General features: G+C 41.1%; 1 protein-coding gene across 1 annotated transcript in view; it reads right to left on the reverse strand.

The window, feature by feature from the left end:
- Positions 1 to 14,693, reverse strand: part of ltk (leukocyte receptor tyrosine kinase) — a 97,219-nt gene that overhangs the window by 71,554 nt on the left and 10,972 nt on the right. The gene's annotated exons all lie outside the window — the stretch shown is intronic.

A 14,693-nucleotide genomic window follows, 5' to 3' on the forward strand; every position in this document is an offset into this window, starting at 1 on the left:
GGGGGGTTGTAATGATATTCTGCTGTGTAAAAGGGGGTGGAAAGAAAAAATAGAAAGAATGATTTGGCTCATCATCTGCTAGTGCAGCAGCTCGTCCAGATTGCCAGCTGTGCTGGCAGTGCCCTGGGAGCTTTGAGTAGAACTTGACTTTGAATTTAGTTTGTACTTGCTTGGAGGGAGCTGAGGTTGACTATTAGAGCTGTGTCCTAGGCTGAGGGATGATGCTGGCCATATCCTAACTTACATTAGCTTAGGGCTACGATTTTATCCTATGATAAAGATTGGTACTGGCTATATTCTGGATTGACTAAAGAACTTGGGTCATATCCTCAGCAGAGGGCAACTGCTGGCTAAAGTATATTCTGGACTGGTTCCTGTCAGGTCCCATTCATTTTACAATTAATTATAATATAGAGTTGTATCTTGGGCTGAGGTGATACTGTAGTGGCTGAACAGCACTGGGTGTTGCAAGGCTGAATGAAAGCTGCCGTGCAGCTCAGGAAACAGCACATTCTGGCAAAAATAGAGCTAACATTGCTGACGCAGCTTTGCCATGGGCGTCTTGGCTGCCAACAAAATGGTTTCACTCCTCTGCTCTCCTTTCCTTGCCTCTCTACCTTCCCTCCCTATACTTCTCTCTGCTATCCATCTTTTATTTTCCTCAACTCTTCTATCCACCAGCTACACACATATCAGACTTAATATAAACCTCTACTCCACTTCTACTTCCTCTTTCCTTCTAGCTGTCAAATAATATCTCATGTGAAACACACAAAATGACATGTTAAATAAAAGAGAGCTGGATCCCTATTCACTTCAGAGAAAACCGATCCAGAAGTCCTGTATTTTTGGTTTAGGTCACATAATAGTCAAAAACTATGATTCTTACATAGTCTTACATCCGTTCTTGAACTCTCAGGCCCTGAATAAAAGTCGCCATATAAGTTTTTCCAACATCCATTTTGCTTCCCTCGAAACCATCCATGGAGAATTCTGATGTGCATTTTACATCTGCCATCTCAGAGAGATTCAGTGGATTCATAAGAGAAAATAGAAAAAACAAAAACAAAAAAACAAACAAACACCAAATTAAAACATTTCTGAAACAAATCTCTTAAAAATGTGCAAATCCATTTGCACGCCAAACATCCTGATGAACGCAATCCCAGAATCGGCCATACCCTTGGTGTTGAGTCATCATCATCCATTGGGAGGAGAAAGTAATGTACCCATCTGCCTGACTGCCAGATAAAGTCTGGATCCCCTCCTAGCTCTTAGTCTTTATTCCCGCTGGGGAGACGAATGACAGCTGAGTTGACAATAGAGTCACGATCTAAAACAGCTGGTGACAACTCCGCAACATTAGGTATGATGGCAAATAGTTGCTTTAAATAGTGTTCACTGACATGGAAATGAGAAAGAAAGAGAAAGGGAGATGTAGAGAACCAAGCTGACAGATTACTACATCATCATATTTGTGCACACACACGCGCGCGCGCACACACACACACACGCGCGCGCGCGCGCGCGCACACACACACATACACACACACACACACACACACACACACACACACACACACACACACAAAAAGCACTCCTCCACATCCAGGCGAGCTTCATAGTTAACGCCTCCAGTATTCAAGCTCACATGATAAAAGCCATTGGTGAGTTACAATGGAAATTGTTTATCCTTGTTAATGGCACTTTGGAGAGTGTTCAAGCCCTCCTAATTGCCTACATGTGTCCGATTCCCAACTCACACCTTGCTGGCTCTTCTATAATGAACCAAGTATAACAAAACACGAAAAAATAAATCTTTGAAATAAATCTCTAAAACTCTTGTTCCACAAGTGCTAGCTGAAGGATTTGCTGTCCTTTTCAGCTAACACCATCACAAACACATAACAGACACACAGGGCTTCTTGGTGCATTGTCCTCTCAGCGGACTGGTATTATTGGCATATTTGAGTGTGTAAAACAAGGACTTTAGAGGTGTAATGTTCTGCCTGCGACTTTACAGAGACCTTGGGATAGAACTGAAGTTATAGGTTCTCATATAGTAGATGTATATGGTAATTGAAAGGATGTCTGTGCGTTGGTTTGGGAAACTGCTATCTGAACACCACTGGTTACATACACTTTAAGAGGATGGGAGCAGTACTGTAGTGACAAGGCTGGTGAGACAGGCTATACTACGGATGTGAGAGTAGTAGATATTACATAAATGCATGTAAAATTGCAGCATTACAGACCACATGAAATGAAAAACGTCTTTTCCTCCATTTAACCCCATTTATCTGCACCAAGTTCTCATTTGTCCATCATTATGTGCCAAAAAGTCCACAAACACCATTGCCCTTTATATTTGCGTCTATAAAATCCCGTGTTTTCTCTTCCTGGAAAAGGCATCAAATTCCTAGCTATACATCTTTGCATATGTGGGCAGGCATCAAGAATAATGTCCAGTCATGATGTGATTTGAGTTTCTCCTCAGCTCCTCCACCTTATAAAAACCTTAATGCATGCACTTGCATTTTCGCCTGTTTGCATCCATAAAAACTCTCCTTTCCCCCAAACTGTGTGGTTTTCAAGGTGGGAGGCATCCGAGTGTGGACTGACTTATTAACTATGTACTAGTCATGGACTTCGTCAGACGTTTTTCTCTTAAGGAAACGGCAGTCCCGTCATTGTACACGGTAAAATGTGAGAACGTTAAATCAACCGGCCGCCCCTCAATAATTCCCATCCCACTCGTCTGTTTCTCTCTGACAACTATTTCATTATGAGAATAAGTGTAAACCTACTTTCATATATGACATATAAACTTGAAACCTGAAATGAGATGTGTCACATCGCGGCATGCCATAGATGCCATCTCATGTGGTCTCTCATCCTCCAGTATAGGAGCTCTTGGGGGGGGGGGGGCTGGGGGGTGTCATGTGTGTCTGAGATTTTGACATTTAATGCATCAAATTGAAACATCGCTGAATATAAAGACTCTGTAAACACAAACGTTGGATGTGTCATATCATACCAATTAACATAGAGAGGGCTTCAGGTTATAATGAAGAGATGTTTGGAGAGAGGACCCTCCAGCCAGGAAATCATATAACTTTTAAGCCAACAAAAAGTGATTAAACTTTGTACACTATTCTGTTTTTCATCTATTATTTGATTGTTCAGTGTTTAGTGTACAACTGTGACTCATTTTTACCAACAATAAAGGAAATTAAGGGAGAGAACACAGAATCCATTTTAGCAGGGGGGGGTTAACTCAGTACAAAATAGCCAATAGCTAACTCTGGCAAAGTAAAAAACATGAATAAATAATTAAATATTAAAATAAATCATAGCAAGGTAGTAGCTGGGATACATTTGACTGGGCAGGTAGAAAAATACTCAAATTTAAGGTCCAAAACTTTGGTGTATATGCCATACTCGTAAATACTTTGGCCTCTCTTTGCCACATATGGCACTTGTTAACAACTGTAGAAGCTTATGAGTTTGTTTTGTACATCGTTTTTCTTGAACAAAACTCAATAGAATCAATTAACATTTGCTTATTCTCTTGTCTCTTCACCATTCAACAACCAGGGCCATATCATGACCTTAATTCGGCAAGAGCATCTTTTCTAATGCATGCTCTGAGAGAGGTGCTACACTTGCCAGAGTGTCTTCACGGTATAAGTGCCGGCATGAGCAGTCCTGAGTCCTGACAGATGAATGTTTTGGAGATCCATCTTGCATAGAGAAGTACTGCACATGGGAGAGCCTCACTTTTACTTAAGAAAATGCATTGTCCTGTTTATTTGAAATAGGCAGCGACTCACACACAATGGGCTTCTGGTTTTAGAAACATGGGTCAATTGGCAAACTTGCTTTTCTAAACAGCTGGACCTAATTCATGCATCAGCTCCACATAGACTAAGCCAGATGTACCAAATGCAATTTAGAAATCTGTGTAATGACTTGACTTGCAACTGACTTGAATAAAAAAAACTTGGGATCATGTCATCGGTTATGCTTAACCTTGAAAAGGAACTGGTTTCTGAGAGTGGATTCGGCTGGATTAAACTACATTTGGGCAGGGAGTGGCAGAGTTTTGCGGGCAAGCTTTTGGCTGATGCCGACACTCAAAACAATCCTGTATTAATGTGCAAAGATGAACACACTCAGACACAGACCGACACTGACACAGGCACAGACACAGAGAGACACAGACAGACACGGACACAAACAAAGACCGACACCAACACAGGCACAGACACAGAGAGACACAGACCGACACCGACACAGACCGACACTGACACTGGCACAGGCACAGACTGACACTGGCAGAGACACAGGCACAGCCACCTGCAAAGACTGACACTGGTACCGACACAGGCACAGACAGAGACACACAGAGACAGACAGAGACACACACACAGACCGACACTGGCATAGGCATAGACAAAGACTGACACTGGTACAGACACAGACTGACATCGGCACAGACACAGGCAAAGACACAGACAGACACAGGCACAGACAGACACAGACATACACAAGCGCACCTTCACTCATACCTAGAAAAAAGAAAAGTCATGGGTGATTGGATTTCAGATCATAAAACAAACTTTGTCTTTAACCATCCATCCATCCATCCATCCATCCATTATCCAAAACCGCTTATCCTGCTCTCAGGATCGCGGGGATGCTGGAGCCTATCCCAGCAGTCATTGGGTGGCAGGCGGGGAGACACCCTGGACAGGTCACCAGGCCATCACAGGGCACACAGCCCTGTGATGTCTTTAACCATTCATATGTAAATGTGTTCACACCTTCAACATCTTCTGTTTTGATGGATTTTCACAAAGTTCACTACAGCTGATGACCATGTGATATATAACATGGCAATGGAAAAGCAAGCACAGCAACAGCCTAATAAGACACAATAATTAGACACAGCCTAATAACAGCTGAACCGAAATGAATGCAAAGTGGTTGTGCAGCAATGTTGGTTTGGAATAAGAAGAAGGCTATCTCGATGGCGAGGGCAACATTATGTAGTCTAGTTGCTGCCCCCACTATTAGTGTCATGATGCTATAATTTCCCCAGTGAAAATACAGCCCACCACACAACAGCCTTTAGGCATTTTTACGTCGGGAAAAAAAACACCCTGGTTGTGAGTTCAGTCACTCAAAGTGGATGAGAGCAGTGTTGTGTTTTCTCTCACAGCGGCCGGGACTTTTGAAGTATGCCATGCTCTGCAGTGTCTTGCATGATGGCTTGCACTCACGCTCATGTGGTGAACAAGACCCCATGTGGATTGAAAAAAAATGCCTTCCGAAAGGCATTTATGTGGAAAGCATTTTATACATTCCCTACGAGATCATTTGGCGGGAAAACAAATGTCCAGACACAGCTTTAAAACTGCCCTTCCAACATGAAAATCTGTACTGTCACATTCCAGATATATGGCAAATTCAGCTTTACAACTCTTACCAATCAATATATTGATAACAGATAGAAAACGATGAGACACTTATGTTCGTGAAAGACCCCTTGGAGAAAGGATTACCAACCATAGCCTGGTAGTAAAAAGAAATGGGGAAAACACATTTAAAGAAGAAAAGTGGCTCTATTTTAAGTAGAAAATGAAATAGCCACATTGTCTCTGTGTTTTCATTAAAGTAGTGCAAAGAATGCTACAGCTCATAAAATTGACTTTTATTTTCATGAACGAGAACTGCCAGTGAAGGCAATTCTTTATTACTTCTGAGTCGTCAACATCTGAAGTCAACTATTGCAAAATAAATTAAACCAAAAGTGCATGTAAGTAACACATGGAAAGATTTTTTTTGCCATCTGATGTAATATTGCTTTTTAATTTGATGTTTCAATTGTTTAGTTTTTCTCCCCCAATGCACTAAATGTGACCCTTTCTCAACCCTGGCTGTACTTCACACTAACAACTCTGATTACTCATATAATGAATTAACCAAATAGTCTGTAAGGTGACGCTGGCCCATGGACAACATTTCGTCCTTGTTAGTTGCACTGTCAATGTAAAAATCATTGTCTTTTATGTTCTCATGCAAACAGATGATTTATTAATCAGGGATTGAATTCAATATATTCTGCTAAGCATTTTTTTTCACGACATTAGTATATAAGCAAAAGAAATATGATTTGCCCTGCTTTCAAAAATGCAAAAGTGCTTTCAAAATTTAAGCACCATGATTAGATACCGAAACTCATCCCGCGAGAATGCAGTGAAATGTGGTCGGACCATCTGTTTGTGTTTATCATATAAATGTTTGTTTTCATTTGACGGGGTATTGACTTCAGCACATCCAACTATACTGCGTATTTACGTCTAATGTTGCACACCAATAATTATCAAAGGAATGCTGGACAAAGCCACCTAAACCTGCATAGTAAATGCAATTGCTTGTGTGTTTTTATCCTACCCATCCATCAAATACAACGAAACACATCTATGAGCACATTTACTTTGATTTTAGGGCCTAACGGTTCTGTCAACAAGAAGCAAACTCACACATTACCACAAAAAAATTCAGCCAACAACAACAACACACAAAAACACACACAAAAACACACACAAAAACACACACACACACACACACACACACACACACACACACACACACACACACACACACACACGATTTGTAAATTCTCTGCATGCCTGCATGACACGACCATAAATTCATTTTTCTTGACTATAAATTCATTTTTAATGCAGTGCAGTCATCTGGTGTGATTAGATTGTTGAAAGAACAAACTCATAAAATAACATAAGTCTCAGGTATCCCAAATGCTCCACAGTCTGAAGGACCTCAAACTGGCTATAAACTTGTCTTCTATAAAGTTCTGGGGATTGCCGCTGGCAAAACGCAAACATTGAAGGAATTACTCATATCCTTTGTGGTACATGACACCCCTCATTACTACTGGTAATCCTAGCAAAGCTTTGGCCTTTGTTTTGAGTTAGACTACAGCTATTAAGACAATTATCAATTATTCTTACTGGCAGGCAAACTTCCTACCACCTAAACCACCAACACTCCTCTGCTGAAAGGGCTACGTCTCTATTTACGCCAGAGCTAATGTGGTAAACCCCTTTTATTGAGGACTATGGTACAGTTTAGATGATTATGCCGCACTTTCATTTCATTTCATTATTATTTATTCCACTCATGGTAATGCACAGCTCCAGACAGAAACAAGCAATTCATAACTTTTTGAATAATCAATCAACACAAACTCCCCCCCCCCCTTCCATTTCTTCCCAGTTGTACTTGGCCAATTACTCCACTCTTCCAAGCCATCGCAGTCGCACCCCTCTGCTGATCCGGGGGGAGGGCTGCAGACTACCACGTCTCCTCCGATACATGTGGAGTCACCAGCCGCTTCTTTTCACCTGACAGTGAGGAGTTTCGCCAGGGGGACGTAGCGTGTGAGATGATCACGCTATTCCCCCCAGTTCCCCCTCCCCCCGAACAGGTGCCCCGACCAACCAGAGGAGGCGCTAGTGCAGCGACCAGGACACACACCCACATCCGGCTTCCAACCCGCAGACACGACCAATTGTGTCTGCAGGGATGCCCGACCAAGCTGGAGGTAACACAGGGATTCAAACCGGTAATCCCCGTGTTGGTAGGCAATGGAATAGACCGCTACACTACCCAGATGCCCCCAGTCAACACAAAATTGACTTAGGGTTGACCAGCTTCACTAATTCATTCGGGTCCTCAATGGAGTCTGCAGGTCAAGCTACAGACCAGCGTATCATAATCAATCCATGAGTTATTATAGCAAAAGGAAGGAGGGAGACACAGAAGTGTGTTTAAACTTAGATTGGGTTTGAAAACCCACTTGCAAGCACGGAGCAATTTAAGGATTTAGTCACAGCAAAATTACCATCCCCTTTGTTTTCTATACAATTCACAGCTGAAATAACGATCAACCTCACTGGTTGCTTTGATGGGTTTTCTCACTGGCACAAATCTTCAGAGATTGCGTCATTGATTAAAACTGGCTTAGATTTTATTTGACTGAAGGAAGTGTGTACCTTCTCCTCTGCTTCATCAATATGGACACTAAATTCTTCAGCTAATCCATCCTGATTTCACTCCCCCTATCATATGTTATTCTGGACACTAGAAGAACTGCTTCACACTCACAGGTTTCATCCCTTTAGATCTGTGTTTAGGTTGGCGTAAACGGCTAATTCCCTCCTTGACAGAAGCTCCATTATGTCTTACTTTTTTTGATGAAGACTCAGCAACAGCTACTCGTGTTTGAGCCAAAATATGTGCGTTGTTGCTGTGACCATAAAATGTCTTTTCCCCTCCAGACACACATCTGAAGAGCCATTCATGAGCAGTAAATCAGGCTTCTGGCATTTCCAAAAGAATTAAGACCCGTAATTCAATTTATAATTTAATTGGTTACAGCTTGGCTTGGATTAGCTGGTATACCATAAGCAGGCGCTTCTCAAACTTCAATTTAAAAAAAAAAAAAAGCCCCACAGAAGGATTTTACTTCTGGACATCCTGTTTGTTTCCCCTTTTATCAAACAACCAGTTATAGATCTGAAGATAAAATGTGCAACAGCACTGGCAAAGTTGATTTTCAATCGACTGTGACACAGAACAGTGTAGATTTACCTATGACATGTAGTGACATGACTCGATAGTGGCTTTGTTACTAATGGAGTAGAGCAATATCAAAGGCTTTTTATTTCATTGGGTTGAAGATGCCTTTTTAACTTTGTGCATGCAGAATATCCTTGCCATGAAAAACCGCATTGTACGTAAATGTCAAGCTCAGGCTCAATCACACTTTTACTACCACTGAAAAACGACAACACAACATAACAGGACGCAATGTAACGTAACATAAATTCAGTCAAGTTATGGACATTTTGCCCCATGGCTCAATGTGTTTCATTTTAAATCATCTAAAATACACACACACACACACACACACACACACACACACACACACACACACACACACACACACATGCAAAGAAAATAAAGGATCAACAGCTGAATGTGGAAGCAACATATTTGCAGTTTCCATTGTTGTAGAGTAAACGTTGCAAATCATATGACAAATCAATCTGAAAATAGCTCATCAATCTGAATATACCAAGGGATTTCACAGAACAGAGCAGGGACAGCAGCAGTTTCAGTGAAACGGGAATTTGGTGCTCTGCTCAAGGGCACTTTTCCCAGTGCTGAAAACATAAACATTACAATCTATCACAAAGTACAATGTATCAATTCCAGCTACCCCCTGGTCTATAAGTGCGTAGCTGGAATTTCTCCAAACAGCTCCTGGGGATCCTTAAAATGTATGGGCCCAAACCGGTGCTTAGTTTGGTAAGTCCAATTTGGTAAGTCAAGTCTTAGGTTGGTGCTTCGATAAGATGACCTTCCTCTAGAAATCTGATTTAGTGTCTTCTTCAAAATAAACTGAAGAAGATGAGCAGGTGACACATTTGTGGATCAACCAACAGTGTGTAATATGTAAAGTCCTGCCCCCCATATGCGAAGAGTTCACTCCCCCAGGCCTCTCAGGCATAAACCTCATCGTTCAAAGCAGCAGTGAGGAATAAATTAACGCAGGATATTAGTGGGACTGATGCAAGCTAAAGCCGTTTTTCATGCTCGGTTGGTTGTTATTTGACGGACACAAAATAATTCCTACTCAGTTACTTAAAAATGCATTTCTTTTTTTTAATCTTGTTTTTAATTCTTCTTTTTCTTTTTTACAGTGCAGATAAGCATTACATACTGCAACCAGAAACATCAAGAAATGGAGGCAAATCTATTAAAAGCCTTACCATCTAAAAAGTCTTCCAGTAAAAGCTTTGATACATAGCCAAAGAAGGAATGGACAAATTAATCTGAAAGTAGCTCACCATTTCTATATATGTCTGTATGTACCAAATAATTTCACAGAACAGAGCAGGGATTTTGTTTGCAGATACACGTATAGATATATATATATCAAGTTCCCAAGTCTTTATTCACCAAATGGAGAGGAGGCCCCGTGAAATATACGGCATTTCGTGCCTAGATCTGGACTTCAGTCAACCCCTTGTTACTTTACAAAAACATTGTGGAGGCCAGATGTACAGATGTTAGAAAATCCAAAGGGAGAGCAAGAGACACTGGCAGGATGCTCAGTTCTGTGAGGATTCATAATCAACACAGAAAACTGTGTGATGTCTCCCAAGCCCATCTTAAATGACAGTGCCAATGGCACCATTCAAACAGTATTCTCAGCTGATTTCCTTTCATTATTGTATAACAAGTTATTGAGTTGGTTATGTCTGTCTGGGCTTCTCTAAAAGTTCACAATGTGTGTGACGTAAATATTTCTTTTTTCCTATCCATAAAAGTGGATATAGACATCTATTCTCCAATTCAAGAACAATTTCACTGCTTTCCCATTTCTCAAAAAAAATAGAAATACTATTTGTGCAAAGCCTTGATAATTTCATAGAAAAACAATTTATTGAGTGACCAGCTGTATGGCTTTAAAGCAAATAGGGCCACCTCAATGGCAATGATGGACTCAGTAGAAGAGATAGTATCTACTGTAATGGACAACAAGGAATATACTGTGGGGGTGTTTATAGACTTGGAAAAAAAGCATTCAATACTATTGATCATGGTTTGTTAATGAAGAAACTGGGCAGAAATGGTACAAGAGGGATAGCATACTCATTGTGAGAAGATTGGTGCGCAAACAACAATCTTCTGCTTAATACAACCAAAACCCAAGAACTCATTATTGAGTTCCGATGCATGCCGAATCCTTAAACACCCATACAAATGAAAGGAGACCCCATCACCACCACTGACTCCTTTAAATTCCTTGGAACATACATCAGCAATAACCTGAAGTGGAAAACTAACACTGAACACATCATTGTAAAAGCTCAACAACGACTTTACTTTCTTAGGCAGCTTAAAAAATACCGGATCAAACATCAACTTCTCGTACTGTTTTATTCAGCCATTATCGAGTCCATCGTAATATCTTCTATTACAGTATGGTACGGCGGCACGGACAGTCACACCCGGAAAAAACTGCAGCGGATTGTCAACAAGGCATCCAAAATCATAGGCAACCAACTCCCCTCAGTTGAATCTCTACATACTAACCGGATTGTAAAGCGAGCAGGGAAGATCACCTCTGACCCCTCACATCCTGCTCATCACCTCTTCCAGCTCCTTCCCTCAGGGAGGCACTACAGGTCACTGTCAACTAAAACTAAATGCTTTGCAAACAGTTTTTTTACCGTAGCTATCAGGACTCTGAATTCCCCTCCTCACACAACATTGGCATAAACACCACCATTCACCTGTTATGTCTGATATGTTTATTTCTGTTATTGTGTAACTGTATTGTTCGTGATAATATGTGGAGTGTCTGTTGTTGTTTATGTATGTATTGTGCTACAGAGTTTAAAGCGTACCAAAAACAAATTCCAGCGGCCTTGGTCATGTGGCTAATAAAATAATCTATCTATCTATCTATCTATCTATCTATCTATCTATCTATCTATCTATCTATGGTGAAGAAATTACCTTGATGATAGATATCAGTTAATACAAATAAATAATGTCAAACCTGATTTGTTGTAGGTTACTTGTGAGGTTCCACAAGGTTCAGTGCTAGGCCCTAAACTGCTTATACTGCATTTAAATTATATTTTTAAAGTGTCTAAATTGTTAAAATTTGTTTTATTTGCTGATGACACTAATTTATATAGCTCCAGGAAAAGTTTGGAATGGTTTCTGAAGACAGCAGAAAGGGAATTAAAAGTATTAAAGAAATGGTTTGATATTAACAAGTTTTCATTGAATTGAAGTAAAACAAAGTTTATAATTTTTGGCAATTGGCAAATCAATAATCAAGTAAAAAAACTTTTTAAAAGGGGGTAAGGGCAAATATAAAAAATAGATGTACATCTGTCAAAGGGGTTAACTTATGGAATAGATGTGACAAGGAATTAAGAATGTGTGCTTCACTGCAAATTTAAAAAAAAATGCTTAGAAATAAGGATGTAAACATATAAAACTGAGGTATGATTATTATTTTGTATGAAATGTTTGGAACTTTTTTTGTTTTTGTATAACCTGAACCTAGTAGTGAAAGGGTTGCTAATTAGAATATGGTATGTAAAAAGGATATATATAATAAGCTAAAGCTTCAGCCCACACCTTTTCGATCAAAATTTTTTGCTTTCCTTTTAATTTAATGCCTTGTTTTTATTTATTTATTTATTTATTTATATGTGCATTCATTTTGGAAAACTGTTGTGGAAGATTTTTGTTGTTAATAAGAACTGAAATAAATTATTACTGCTACTGCAACAACAAAAAAAGAAGAAGAAGCTGGGGGGAAGCTTTTTGCAACACTAATCTAAATAATAATCATTATGTAAGCTTTTAGGTTAGCTTTCAGTTAAAATCTAAAGTCCAGGGTTCTGCAGGTAGCAGGCAACAACACAGAAACTCTTGCTCACCACAGACTTCTAATGGTAAATTTTACTTAAGCCGGGATCAGACTACACAATATTTTTGTCTTTCACGATGGTCACCATGTCAGATTTAGATAATCATAGTGTGCCATACATTCTTGCTGTGTTTTCGCCGGTAGACTGGCAACACTGGAAGCATGACGCACACCAATCGTATGCTGCCTTTCACGATCTTGCGTGAGTTCATAGGTCGTCGGAGAGGAGGGTCACGAAATTGTTAATAAGGGCGCCCGGGAAAGCGTAGCGGTCTATTCCATTGCCTACCAACACGGGGGTCGGCGGTTCGAATCCCCGTGTTACCTCCGGCTTGGCCGGATGTGAAGAGTAGGGTAATTGGCCAAGTACAATTGGGGGGGGGGGGGGGGTCAATAATAATAATCATCATTACATTGCTTTTCTAGACACCCAAAGTGCTTCACTCTGAAACGCTTCAGAAACAGTGTGTGTGATGCTGGCGGTCTTGCGTTCCGAAATGAAAAGGAAAAGAACGAACGATTGTGGACGCTGTTGCGGCTAGTGCTGAGTCATGATAACCTAGCATCGCTTAACCAGCTACTCACCAGGTTGCTGAAGTGTCTCCTCTATTTCTCGCCAACATATAGCTAATCTTTTTTGACCCTGTAATGGTCCTCCCTCAAGGAAACGTCAAAAAGGCAGGGGTATTGTTGCCACTGCTCAACGAACCTTTCCTCGGTTTCGTCGTTCCACCTGATAGCAGCAACAGCAGCATCGCTTTCTCGCTGCCATGTTTACATATGTGCGCCAGAGAGCACGCTGTCATCCTATTGGTCAACGTCAAGGAACACGCCATAGGCGATGTCAGACTAGACTGCAAAATACAAAAAGTGGGCGCCCGGGTAGCGTAGCGGTCTATTCCGTTGCCTACCAATACGGTGGTCGGCGGTTGGTATCCCCGTGTTACCACCGGCTTCGTCGGGCGTCTCTACAGACACAATTGGCCGTGTCTGCGGGTGGGAAGTCGGATGTGGGTCTTTGTCCTGGTCGCTGCACTAGCACCTCCTCTGGTCGGTCGGGGCGCCTCCCGGATCGGCAGAGGGGATGGAGCAGCGACTGGGACGACTCAAAAGAGCGGGGTAATTGGCCAGATACAATTGGGGGAAAAAAGGGGGAAACTTGAAAAACAAAATACAAAAAGTTTGGTCATGCTAGACTTTTCGCCGGGATGTCGTGGGGCGTACCAAACGCCACATCGCTGTTCAAAATCATGTTTACTGGCCATGTAGGTTTGCACTACATGGAATTTGACAACGGTTTCGTGGCTCTCTCGGTTTACTTAACATAGAATAGCAAGTCAAGTCTATTTTATTTGTATAGCCCAACATCACAAAGTTGCCTCAAGGGGCTTTACAGCAACACAACATCCTGTCCTTAGACCCTCGTATCGGATAAGAAACAACTGCCTAAAAAAAAAATTTTAACAGGGAGAAAAATAGGAAGAAACCTCAGGGAGAGCAACAGAGGAGGGATCTCTCTCCCAAGACGGACAACGTGCAATGGATGTTGTGTTTACACAATTTACACAATACAACGTTGAAAGAGGATAACAGAATCATCATGAAATTATAAAATATATGAAGAATACTACGCTACAATGCAACAATCTTCAGGTATATCCCCAAGGATTGCCTATGTATCCCAGCATTAGAGGTCTACGTGTCTTTATAATTGGGAGGTACGCATGGGTGCCACAGTATACATGGGCTCCACACAGCATGAAAACACACTCACAGAAACACACACACACACACACACACACACACACACACACACACACACACACACACACACACACACACACACGTAAACAACACTTTAATGTTGTGGGATCATTCAAATCTATCTTTTATTTTTCAACTACACTGTGCTAATTACAATGCATCACGCCCATGGGTGGATTACTGAACAGGCTTACTGGGCCCAGGCTCGGGGGGCCCCTTGTGCCAGAGCCTCAGCATGAAGTCATTGTTATTAGCTTTGCATTTCTTGTCGCAGAGTCAAAGGCCTTAGTCATTCATGTAAAAGGTCCTACTGAAAAACTGAAGGAAACTGTTTTTGTCTAAGTTAATATGCTGTTGGTGTTAATTGTGTGTATGT

This window comes from Lampris incognitus, chromosome 16 (genome assembly GCF_029633865.1).
Source record: "Lampris incognitus isolate fLamInc1 chromosome 16, fLamInc1.hap2, whole genome shotgun sequence".
Lineage (NCBI taxonomy): Eukaryota > Metazoa > Chordata > Actinopteri > Lampriformes > Lampridae > Lampris > Lampris incognitus.